This window comes from Passer domesticus, chromosome 6 (genome assembly GCF_036417665.1).
Source record: "Passer domesticus isolate bPasDom1 chromosome 6, bPasDom1.hap1, whole genome shotgun sequence".
Classification (NCBI taxonomy): domain Eukaryota; kingdom Metazoa; phylum Chordata; class Aves; order Passeriformes; family Passeridae; genus Passer; species Passer domesticus.
Window position 1 is genome coordinate 13,356,761 of NC_087479.1, and position 13,696 is coordinate 13,370,456.

The window sequence follows — 13,696 nt, forward strand, 5'->3', positions numbered from 1 at the left end:
TAAAGCTTTTACTCCATGGAACCTCATTTTTTTTTTTTACCAGCCTGACAAAGATGTTTCCTTTCTAGTGGTAGTGGGGATAGTAGGACAGTTAATTGAATTATTGTCTGCTGTCAAATTGCTGAAAAAAAGGGCAGGAGAGTATTTGCATTTTTTTTTTTTTTTGCTTGCCATTGAAAAGAGTTGATGCACTTGAAGTTCTTGTCTAGTACCAGTTTTAATAGCAGAGGAGTCCACAGCGATTATCACAGCTCGGTCAAGGCCATGCAGGGCAAATCTGTGCTCTGACAATTTATCTAATGAAGCTTTTTCCTTTCTGTAAATACTTTTATTATGAGGGGTGAAACAGTAGAAAGTTCATCTTGAATTGTGTATATGTTTCTTATAATGATGAAAGTGATAAGACCTCCCTCTAATCAGAAGGCTTTTTGATTAACTCTTCTTTTGACAGAAAAATATGCTTTTCAGTGGACCTGAACTATTCATAAAATGAAGAATATTCCTTGAAATTTTTTATTCCAAAAAATGTTACTTGACATTAGCTGAATCTAAAAAAAAAAAAACAAAAAACCAAACAACTTTCAAAGTTAAATCGTATGTATCAATATTTTAAAATAAAAAATTCAGGTTGATCTGAAATTAAAATAATTTCCAACTAGTTCACATAACTTAAAGAAATTAATTTATTCACAGTTCTCATTCAGGGTAGCTAAATTCAAAGCTTTTACTGTGGTACAATTCTTTTTTTGTTTTTGTTATTTGGTTGTTGTGGTTTGCATTAGTGAATGAAAAAACATCAGTGCTAAGCGCTTTTTGCATGCACTTTTTAAAAAACCTTTTTTACCCTTTGATTCACTTTTTAAAATGTCTTCGAAGCAATAGAATGCAAATAGTTAGCCCAAATCCAGATTTTTTACAAGTTCATGTATTACCAGAGGGGGTCCGATTTTCTCATGTGATTGTGTTTCAAAGTGGAGCATTCTTAGCTGTCTATTCCTTAGTTCCACTAAGCACTAAATATAGGAGAGCTTGTTCACCAGAGTAAAAGAGAGTGGCTTCAGAATCTCTCTTAATTCTGCTAAAAATAACAAGCATCTTGCTCCAGATTGCTCAACAGCATTTTTTTTTTCCTTACAGTACAGACCCCAGCAGAAATAGGAAGAGATGATTCTGTAGAGCCAGGAGAAATTTTCTTTGTAAAAGGGATTGCCTCGTCACCTGCTTAAGGCAGTTTCCTCAAGCCTTTGCTCCTACAGTGACCAGAGAGGAGCATGGGTTTTGGAGCAAACCCAGTGTTTTGGGGAGAGGGAATCAGGACTGTGAACATTTCTTCTGGGGTAACAGCAGCTCTTGAATAGGGCATTCCTGCTTTTGTTTTTATTTTATAAGGAATCTAAACCACATTTGTAGTGTAGATAGTTTGCATGTGCACTGATGTGAACTGAGATCAGAATCTGAACTGCCAGTAAAATGTGCTACAATATAATCTGCTATACCAAGGGGTTTTAAGGAGTAATTATTGTTTGCAAGGCTCTTCGAGTTCCTCAGAAGAAAGATGCTATAAAAGTACAAAATACTGTTGTTATTATTATTATAAACTTTCAAATGCCAAAAACTAGGCAGTAATAATAGAAGTGCTGAAACAACTTTAACAATAGTGATGTGAACACATTAAGCTGTAATAAAGCCAGAGTTAACTAAATCAATCAAGTAGGCCTTGCAAACTGCTTGTTAGGACAAAATTGCATCTTTTCTAAAATAAATACAAGAGCATTCTCAGCTGGTGTAAATTAGCCCAGCTCCACTGGAGCCTGAGACTTGGATTTAAAATGAGAGTTGCATTTTTTTAATTTTTTTTTTCTCTTTTTCTTCTCTTGTTGCCATTGTTCATCTGTGTATGACCGCCTGTGTGTGTCAATGTGTGTGCAGTTGGATGTGCATGCTGCAGAGACACTAGTGCTAACAAAATTTGTATCAGTTTCACTTGGGAGTAAGGCCAAAGTTATGACAAATAAGTTTAATTTCAAACAGGAAAAGCTACTTGTGTTTCCACCCATGCACAGGTGAAGTTCTGAAATTGTTTTGTTTTCATCTGACTTGTGCTCTGTAGAAAATGTGTCTGCATCAGACTTTGTGGGTGTTATGTCAAAGAAAGGATGTTTTGGTAAAGCAGAAAAGGCACCATGAGACAGTATGTTTAAATGTGTAAAATTAGAAGTTATACACTGCTACTTACTAATCCTTCCTTTCATTGACTCTTGCCCTGAGTAGTCACAATCCTTACAAGACTTTGAAACAAAACTACTTAACCATCAAATTTACATGATAAGTTAGACAACCGATTTTGCTGAAATCAGACAGAAATTTCAAAAGGTTTTCAAGCAGTTTCAATCAAGTACAATAGTTTTAAAGTACTTTTATGGTCTCAAAACCTGTGTAGGTCTTGCTTTTAGAACAGACGCAGGCTATATGTTAATGCCATTATCTAACTACACCAAATTTATATGTCATCTTGTGATTCTTCAGAAAGATAACATATAAAGCATATATGATTAAGTATGTCAGAATTTGTATTTTGTTGCCATGAGAATGCTCTTTATTTCCTGGAAACAAAATACTTTTCTTGTAACTATTCTGAAGATAAAGTTTCCTACTGGTTTATGTTGTCAGCTAAATTTACATCAGCAAAAAGAACACAGAAAGTAAGAGATTCTGAGACTCAGTACAGTTCTGTCACTGACTTTCTGTTACTTTTTCTCCCAGGCTTCTTTTCCTTAGTTAAAAGAAAAACTGTAGAATACTGAAAAATGAGGGTCATTACACCCAAATTACTCATTGTTAAACTGATTAAAAAAGAAAGTGAGTTTGAGTCTCTGTGATTTCTGAACAGTTTCTCATTTTTGATTTCAGACCTAGTAATGGACCAAGGGAAGAACAAGTGCAAAGGAGGGGTTAGAGTCCAAAATGCCAAAGAATCTGTATTCTGAACTATGACTCAGAGACTGATATGGTATGAACCCCAACTCCAAGTCTAAGCAGATGTTTCAAATCTGTGTTTGCATACTGCAGCTTGGGACCATGCACAGTTCTAAGAGACTTATTATAATTTATTATTAATAAGAGTAATGATTGATATTGTTGCATTATTTAATAATTGCACTACTTTCACTATTTAATAATAATTATTATTTGCACATGCAGATCAGGTAGTTAAGGTTCTTTTCCATAAGAAATGCAAATAAAGATTAATGAGTGATTCATAGCAAGTAAGATAATTTGATAATTTTTCCCCTGCAATTAAGCATCATTTACTTCAAGAGATCCTCAGTATTTTCATTGTGTGCTCAATTGCTCACTAGTGAAATCACTACTGAAATCACAAGAAATCATTTTTTGTCCTGATTACTGGAACATAGCTTGTACAGTGTTTGTTAGCTCATTGTCTTGACATCTAAAACTGTAATCCCCTTAAATAAAGAGCTAAGTTCTAGTCAACCTCTTCATAATACCCAAAAAATGATGCCCTGGACTCTTTAAAATAATTAATATTCTTGTAAAAGTCAGTAATAAAAATCAAATTTCTGGTGAAAATATTTCTGAAAAATAAATAAAAAGGAATGTGTTCTAGAAGTACTTGAGAAAACCTCTAGAACACCAATTTCTGTAAATGAGCACTGTGACTGTTGAACAAAGTACCTATTCTTGGAGTAAACAGGGAGAAAACCCGCCAAAGTATATTAAACATGGTTAACAATTCTTGTCTTTTATTCATAGAAGTATTAGTATTGTTTATAAAATTTATATAAAACTTTAAAAATTCTATACGTTCTCTATTTAGCTTCTTGGTACTTAGTGTGGTGATCTTTTCATGTCATTTCTGGCATTGTGACTCTTAAGATTTTTGTACCCCAAAGATTTGGAAACATTAAAAAATAATGTAACATATATGGAGTTATATAAGACATGAGTTGTTGTTTTTCCATCATCTTCTCATGTAAGTACATGACTAACATCATTTTAGGAACCAAAAGTTTTGAATACACACTGAAATATTTGTAGGATGGGAATCATACAGAAACCTTGTAACAGGTTAGATTCATGCCCTCTGATTATCATTCATGATGTAGACATAAGTTGCAGGGTGTAGAGTCAATCTGTAATCAGTTTGGTTTGTGGGTTTTGGTTTTTTTCTCCCCCCAATATGGGAAACACTCTGTAACACACAGCAGCAATAGTTTTTTGTGTGAGTTCTGCTTATGTGAAGGCTTTCTGTTTGGGCAGACACTGCTCAGTATGCAATTAGCAGTGTCCATTCCTGTTTTTATAAGCAGCATTTTAGCAATTAGGAACTTTTTAATTAAGTCGAATGTGTTCTCAGCTTGAGGCTTTTTGGGCGCACTTTTCCTCAGGAAAGCGAGATAACATTCAACAGAGATTTTCTTTTTCTGCAGTAGTTCTTCCAGATTCCACTCCCCAACAGGTCAATGCCCCCTTTTAAAGACTTCAACACAATTTTTATTTTTTATTTTTTATTTTTTTTTTATATATAGCCTGTGTCACCACTGCTACCATCAAGATTCCTCTTTCAATAAGATGCTGATTGGATGAATATGGCTTCCAGTAACTCAGTCTTTGTTTTGTAAAAACATTATTACAACATTGTATAACACTTTAGAAATGTTTCAAATTTAGGCTGGCGTGGTGACTTAGCAGACTAGGGGGCTAACATATGGAGTCTGCTACACACTAGAGACTGTGGTTTTATTGCTGGCACCACTAGTCAAGTCAGGATTAGCAACCATAGTATTTTCAGCAAGATCTGAGATCACAGGGTCTCAGGTGTGGTTACCTAACCCTTGCCAGAAGTAGGACAAATATTGACGGGTGAAAGTAAAGATTAATTTAGTATGTTCAGAGGGATACTTTTGCTACGAGGGCTACATTTTTCTTAGGATTAAATAATTTCCTTTGTTTTCCATTAACTTAATCAAGCGGTTCAAAATTCAAAACATGCTCCAAATGGTAGCCCTTGCTGGGTGCAGAGGCACCCGTCGGGACAGCGACCCTGAATAGGATACGGCTGGAACCTTTCCTTGTCCGCGGCTGCAGCTGTGTGTGCGCCAGACCTTGAAAAACAATCTGAGGAGCAAGCAAACAAGCAAACAAACAGATTCCTTTTCATATGAACTCACAGTGCGGGCAGGATCCCAAGCAAAATGCCTCTCATCTCAGCCCTGTCTCTGCTGGTGGAAAGCAGAGAAAAGAGGAAAAACTTCTTTGGGAAAGACAAGCTGGCTGAGGGTGGGAATAATATACTTTAGGTGTTGATTATAGTGTAATAAATAATGGTGAGATTTCATTAGAAAGTAAAAGAATGCATCTGTAGGAGAAAACAGATCCCATTAGAGAGCTGCACAGAGCTTCTTTTTATTTCATGGTTGAAATACAAAGTGACAATATCAGAACGAAAATAAAATAAGAGGGGGAAAGCATTCCCTATCTTAAAAAAAAAAAAAGGGGGAAAAAGAAAAGTGGCAGCTAAAGCCAATAAAGTCCTTTATTTGAATGCCATTAGTGGGTTTGGCAGCCATCCGCGCCATCTACTTCAGAGGAGCACTGCACAGATTAAGAGAGGCTGGATGCTAATTTGCACATATGGAAATGCTTTTTCTCGCCGTTCCGATGGCTCTGTTGTGGACAGATGGAATTAGTGAGCACTCCAAAGCCGTGAAGGCAAACACATAAAAAAAAAAACCCCCTCTCCTTCTTTCTCTTTCTTTCTTTCTTTCTTTCTTTCTTTCTTTCTTTCTTTCTTTCTTTCTTTCTTTCTTTCTTTCTTTCTTTCTTTCTTTCTTTCTTTCTTTCTTTCTTTCTTTCTTTCTTTCTTTCTTTCTTTCTTTCTTTCTTTCTTTCTTCTTTTTCTTTCTTTCTTTCTTTTCTTTTTCTTTCTTTTCTCTTTCTCTGTCTCTTTTTTCCCTCTCTTTTTCTCTCTCTCTTTCTTTCTTTTGTTCATGAGAAACTTCAGATCTGAAATAAATAATGTTAGCAGACCACTTTCCTTGGCATTAACAAACTATTTTATCATATTTCAATTGCAAATAATTTTTTTAACTGGGAGTTGTAGTCATCTTAGCTTACAATCAAGTGTGCCAAATAGTGTTGGCAAATTAAGGACATCTTCAGATAAATTTGGCTTTATATGCTGTATATAGATCTCTATCCACTTTGGACTGTACTTTGCAATGCTCCCTTTCCTGACATTGTGCAGTAAGTATGAATTGTATTTTCGCATTCCAGTCCTCCCATTAGTTGAACAAATGACACTTTCAGCTGTCTTATGACCAGAACATGTTCTGACATGTTGGTAGGATGTGGGGCAGAGAGTGGTCTTAGTGGGGTAAATGATGATAAAAAGTGAATCCTCATGAGGATAAAAATCCCTGTGTTTCCAACCATGCAAAAACTGCTTAATCTGTCTGCCTTTGGACTACCGGATACTCCATGGACAAACTGCAGGAAGCAGATAGAAGAGAGCAGCCTGGACTCTCGCCCAGGAAGGAAGAGGTAGGAATTATTCCTGGGGCTTTTCCCTGGGCAGCACAACTCTCCACCAACTTCAAAATAGGGGTGTGCCTTCAACATGATTAAAACACTGGAAAAAGGATCAATCCAGGGAGCCAAGAATCACTTTTATCTTGCTAATTTACAAGGGGAATTTCATATGCACCTTATCTATTGGCAGTCAAACAAAGCAGATGCATCATTCTTTAAGGCAGCCGAAAGTCAACGACCTTTGTTGCCAAATGTCTGTCTAGCCATTTTTTTAAATTTCTTTGAAATCAGCTGGCACCAACAATTAGCACCCGACCACCCCCCAAACTTTGGATGAAGTGAGTGCCGGAAACCAAATCAAGATTCAAATATGGTAAATAACACCTCTCTCTGTGCACTGTGACTGGCTCGCTGCCACTAGCAAGAAGGTCTGTGCACAGTTCAGTCTCATTGGGAGCCATTTCTGCTCTTCTTTAAACTACAAAAATCCCTTGAATAAGGCCATACACCCTCAGAAATAAAGGCAAGACCTAGGCTTTTGTAAGAGCACCTGGCTGGGATCTCTCTGTTACAGTGTGATGAATGGCTTGAAGGGGTATTCAGGTGTCTTAAAGCTACTTCACTTTACCCTTTTCTCTGGCCTTTTTCTTGTCCATTCTCTTCTCTCAACTTCTGAGAGTGCCTCAGTGATCTTAAGGGATTCACAGCTAAAAACAGTGTCGAAACTTACCATTTACTTGACTTGTTCTGAAGAACCAGCTATGAAAATGCATTTTGCTACCAAGTGATTATTATTTTAAGGACAGTATTCTGAGCATGTTTCTTTGGTGGCATCAATCACAGCTATCAAGTGAATTGAAAACATGTGCACTTCAGGCAGAGAAACAAAATGTTGTTTATGATCAGTTCCACTTGGTTATTAGCTCTTCTCTGAAGAACTTCAGTTTCTATAGAAGATGCTACCAAAGAAGAAATTTAATGAATCACTACCAAAGATGGTGACTGCTCTTCTCCCTTTCTTTCTGTCTTTTTATATCTTTTTAGTTTGTTGGTGTTTTTTTTTTTCTTTTTTTCTTTTTTTTTCCTGCTCACCCATTCCCACCCCCACCCCAATTCTTTCCCAAGTGCTCTGATGCCAGAGGCTGGAAAGATTTTGCTTCCAAAGAGCAGCATGTGGCTCTGGAGTGACAGATTCCTGACTGCTGCTCCAAGGCATTGTTCACAGCAAACAGGGAGGCTCTGACCTCTCTGATCACACAGCTGAGAGAGGAGGAGAGCAGGCTACTCTTATAACTCTTACTTCTCTCTTTGTGTACAGTGCATCTAATGGGGACACATTTATACAGCTCTCTTCCTTCAGAGAGCAAGGCCCAGTCTTGAACTCTTTATTCAGGCTCTTCACACTCTCACTGAAGTCTGTTGAAGCCAATGTCCTTCAGGAGCCTCACTCCTGTGTTTCTCAATGCATAACAAAAGTATATCTTCCAATTCTAGTCAGAGACATTTTACATTTTTTCTTTCCATACTGATTTTTTTTTTTTCCATGGTAAAGCCCAGGTGCTACTCGTTCCCTGACAACGTTTTGGGGTTTTGAGGAGAGCGTTATTGTTCTTTGGTGTCACAGTTAGAAGGAGGAGAAACAACTTGCAAACTCCTTTCCCCATGTACATCTGGTTGCAAATATGCTTTTTAAAATAACTCTTTATATTATGATAGATTTATCAGAAAGTTAAACTTATCTCCTTGTACATAAAGACAATGGTAGTGATTAGACTTCTGGAATCTAGAATTTCAGGGGAAAGCCTGCACGCTTTACAATAAAACTGAGATTTCACTCAAGTTCCTTACTGGCCTTATAGTAACCCCCTCCCCACTTCCCTACAAAATGTATTAGCATTCCCTATAAGATTTCAATGGCTTTGAAATTTAATCCATACAGAAGAGGTTTAAATTGCTGCTATTATTCATAGATAGAAGCCCCTTAAAAAATAAATCTGAGATTCAAGGCACCACATTAAAAAAAAAAGGAAATTGAGGTGTGTAATATAAGATCCAATAAAATATTTGTAAAAATTAATGCTTTGGGGAAATAATGGTGAAGATTTGTAAAACTTGAAAGTTTCATTTTTGCATTGACTTTATAGGAAATTTAACAGCAATGTTTAGTTTATAGGAAAAAATGTATGTTTTCTGAAAGGTGGACACAGAGCATCTTCAGGGGAAAAGACTCAATAATATTTGGGAGCATAATGGGAGCTATAAATTAAAGCAAGAAAAATCTAACCCTGAAATGTTTGTGTTTATTTTGATGTTTTTTTCCATTACAGACTTTTTCTCTTCAGTTTTATTCACTTTTTTATTTATTCTTTTAAAAAATGCTAAAGTGGTAACTTAGAACTCCTCTTAAAGTGAAATTTGAGTAGCAGAAGTTGGTGAAAGGATTCAGCATCTAATTATTTAATGTCTTATTATTTCCAGTAACCAAGGTATCACAGTAATGATAAACAAGGTCATAGAAATTCTCCAGTAAATCCTCAATATCTGAAATTTGAAACATAAAGAGAATAATTCAGAAGAATTACTGACAAAGTAATGATGATTAAAAAAATAAAAAGCAAAGAGTGCTTTTAGTTTTGGTTTTTTATATTTTTATTTTTTGTTTTAATTTTTGTTTTCTGGTGGGGAGAGGTGTTTATTAATTTTTATGTTGGGGGTTTTTTTTAAGTGTCTGCTCTCTGTCCTTTTTACTTATTTCTGCCCAAAAAATCCAGTTAATGCTGCTTTTGAAGGTCATGTAGCTGGACTTCCCAGAAGAAGACTAATAGAAATAGGAGAAACAAAGCAAACTACCCAAAACCTGGATAGAAATTGCATTTCAGCCAGCCATTCTATTTCTCAGCTCTCACCTAAATTTCTGAATCCTACTAACATTCTCAGATGCTTCAGTAGTCCCCAGTTTCTGCAGACTGCACCAAAAGAGGGCAAGGAGCTGTGAAATATTAGCATATTTACTTTGTAAAGAAGACAATCCGAGTCTGGGAACTCTCTTAAAAAACATGGATCCAGGCTGTGTTTTTCACTCATCAGGACATTGGTGCAAAGTTCAGTTACCCACCCACAAGGGAATTACAGACAGCCTGAAGGAGTCTTAGCTTCTTATTGACAAGTGCAATCAGTCCTTTGAGAAGTAGTAAATATTCCATACAGACATTTAATTTACCTGAGTTCTTTTAAACACATCATCATCCAAAGAAAGATGAAAAAAAATCTATGCTGGTTTTAACAACCTAACTTCAATTTTGTCTTTATAGAGGAAATGCATAGAGGCAATGTTCTGAGATCAAAAAAAAACTTTCTTCCAGTTGAAGCTATTAATTACTCTGAGATTCAGGGCTGCTTCTAAAATTTGAACATCCTCCAAGGCTCAGGGTGAGGTTTTTCCCTTGAGTGGGAAGTGAGGAGATGCACAACTTCATTATCCTTTGGGCTTCTAATACATTTCACTGTGAGGTATAATTGCCCTTCCTGAGAGGTAGTTTAAATTTTTCCTGGAGGGACACATCAAGCAAGCTGTAAGTGTGGCATGCTGTACATCCCACCCTCTGCTGAACCCCACCAGTTTGGACACAGCTGATGATTCAGCCTGCAGGGTCACACATGCTCCAGTCTGTGCACTTTGGCCACACCAGAAACTGATCTCTCGGGCTTGGTCTTTGCATAAAGAGGCAAGACTGGTCTTCAGGGTATCTTCAAGAAACAGGAAAACTGAACCGTTTATAACACTGGATGCATTACATGATGAGATGTGATCTGTACCCTGTAAATCCTCTCCCCATTTGTGTGTTCCTGCCAAATAGCTTCATTCGAGTTTCTTTGTTTCTGGCCTCTTTGGGTGATTCCTCAATTCCAAGTAACTGTTCTTGCAGACAGAAATGTGACCCCATTGCAGGGTGCAGAAAATGTGGGGTATTCTGGCATGAGCTGTTTCTTGTGCTCTTATCCCATTGATGGATAAGAGCACAAGCCAACTTTTATTTGAGTATGTGAGCTTATCTTCTGTTAATAATTTAAACCCCTCATAAAGGAGCAGTGTCACTTTCAAAGACGAGAGGACTACGAATATTTGGCTTTCTGTCTGTCCACAGAAAGCAAACAGCTAAAATGTCTAATTAGAAAGCTACATAAAAGTAACAGAGGAAGCATAAGTTGAAGGACCATCCATTACAGAGAGACTGAAGGATTCTTGGAACTGCACTGACCATAAGCTCCTGTAAGCTGCAATTTCAGACACAGTTTTAAGTAAATTCCCTTTTCAGCTTCACTTGTCCCACATGAAAGAGATGCTAACTTTAACACAGCAGACAAGAGCCCTTAAAATGAGGCAAGAGGAATTTTTTATTTAAGTGGAACATCATGGGGCTCATCAGAGTATTTAATAGTATTTTCCCTCCAGCTGTTTTTATTTATCTTTAAACTTCCAATAAAAGTTATGTTTTATTTCAAGAAGCAATCCATAATAAACTTTTCAGCTGATGGTAGTGGTTAGTGTCTATGCCACCAACAGTGATGATTAATTCTTTGGAGAAGAAACGAAAATTATTCTTTGCTATGCAGTACCTATCAAAATGAGTTTGAGAAGGGGCATTTGGGTCTTACCATCAATTTTCAAATTAGAGGAAACAATAATCCCATTCCATTGCTCTATGATAATGCTGGGAACTTGGGATGGGGTCAGTTTCTTACTGGAAGGCAAACTCAGAGCAATTCCTGGTCTTGCACATCATTGCTTTTATTCCACTGTAATGATGTGACTCCCTGGGCTAGGTGCTGTCCAAGCATAGTGGGAGGGACAGCTCTTGTCCTGAGAATGTGTTGCACCCAGTCCTTAGGGACACACGGATGCTTTTCACTCCAGGCACTGTCGATCAAACCCTTGAATTGAATGAGATGTTTTATATCTGCCAAACCAAGCATATGTCAAAATCTACATGGGATTTGGGCCAAATTAGCATGGACCAAGGGTGAAGACTTAACTAGTATTAGAACACAATCCTTTTCAATTTAAGTAGACATGGCAAAAACAGCAAAGCTGCACAGAAACTCTCCAGATAAGACATGACATCATTCAGGCCTGTAGCCACAAAACCAACTCCTTTTCTGACCCCAGGTCTCTGTGTCTTGCCTTCAGCACACTGTCTGTTATAGCATGCTGCCTACTCCCAAAAGTCTATCCCATGGCTTCATGGAAACTGCTCTTCCCAATACTGAACTAATACAGATGGGTTTGGGCATTAATTCTGCTTTTGTCCAGCTGCTGACAAGGAAGTGCAAACCATTGAGACAAGCTCAATTAGAACCAGTGGCCCCTGAAGGTCACAACATTGCCACTTTCTATTGAGACAAAGTAGAATATTTACCCTGGTCAACACTTTGGATTCTCATTTTGTGGGTTTTTTTTTGACCAGGGTCTGAGCCTACGGTTTGGTACAGCAAACCTGATCTTTATCCACAAAGCTGAACTTTTTCTGTGTGGAGTTGTCTCCTAAAACCTCTTCTGAATAGTAGACAGACTATGCTTGATTACTGACTGTTGTGCACAATCTTGAAAGATGAAGGGCGTCCAAGATGTTTCTTTCAGGAAGGATGCTGAGTTGGAAATTTTTACTTCACTGTGGTCAGGATTGGGCCTACTGTAAAAATATTTGTTCATCTTTATTTTTATTTTCCACTGGAGCAGAAGGATAGACCAGCTGACTGATCTCTTTCCACCTGGTCTTCCTTTACTTTCTTCTGTGCAGGGTCTCATGTCATATTTATTACCAACTTGCATCATACTCACTGTGTGATGCAATTATTACTAACAATAGTGTGTAAAAGGAAAGTAGTGTAGCATATACCACTTCTTCTGGACAGATGAGTTTCTAAAGTTGACTGCATTGTTTTATACTTGTTAAACATCAATCCACAAAAAGATTTCTGTGGATGTGTGTGTGCACACATGCATTAAAAAAGATGAGGTTAATGAAGAAGAGAAGATGGCGAACAGAGGCTTGTTTGGGTCTGTTTACACTAGTTTTGTATGAGGTTCCCTTCTATGTACAAATGACAACTGCATATTTTTCCTCATGGAGAAACCCAGTCAGCCAGGGGCATGAAGTTGCCAAGGGCAATCCAGGGACTGCTATTTCACTGATCTTTTAATAATATGATCCAAGGCTTTGTGAATAAAGACCTTCAGACGAATGCAGAGTTCTGTGGGAAGCCAGTGGAGGGAGCAGAGGGATTAGAGGACTTGTTGGTAAGGTCTACAGGAGTTTGTATTTCTAAGTAAAATATGTAGTAAAAGTCAAAAGTTTTCAAACTACTGAAACTTTTTACCCTTGTATTTGTTAATGCTATTCAAAAATAATAGTGTTTCCTTTAAAGAAAAACAAACATAAAACCTATACAGAAAGCTATTTATTTCCAGACAGCTAACATTCACAAGTAGGGTGAAATCATAACTCTTTTATCCTCAGTAGGAATATTGAAACAGAATCCAACAGGGACATGATTATGTCCAGGGCCATTTGGTCAAGTGGTCACAAGGTACATTGGCCACAAGGCCAGGTATATCTGAGTTATTCTTCTGGGCCTCTTCTCAGTGATATGCTTTGCAGATTTCTCAATTTCCAAGGGAAGCTACCAATTTTCTTGCCTTTTTTTTTTTGTCTGTTCATATCCATCTTAACAAAATTAAGCTCTACCAGAAACTTTGGTCTTTGTTTGACTGTAGTCAACAGTTAATTTAAAAGAATAAGCTCACACAAGATAGTTAAAATAACTGTAATTAGTATGGACTAGCTTCAACCTTGTGATCTGATCACATTCCCATAGACAGCCCACCATGCCTAGCTTTTGCATCTGTAATAGCATTCACTGTTGTTGATACTTAAAGATAACACTGCACACAACAAAAGAATTATCACATTTTTGCAGGAAATAATTCATTGATTCACTGCCAGGTTTATGGTTCCTTTTATTTGTTTGTTTTGGCAGTTGTACCCCTTCAAAAGCTTGCTTCTGTATTTTAAAATGTTAAAGAGTATCCTTTTAATTAAGTTGCTGTTTTGTGCACATGCTATCCCATTCTTTACTTGCTTAA

General features: G+C 37.1%; 1 long non-coding RNA gene across 1 annotated transcript in view; it reads left to right on the forward strand.

Moving 5' to 3' along the window:
- LOC135302666 (uncharacterized) overlaps positions 1-13,696 on the forward strand; it is a 51,020-nt gene that overhangs the window by 1,782 nt on the left and 35,542 nt on the right. The gene's annotated exons all lie outside the window — the stretch shown is intronic.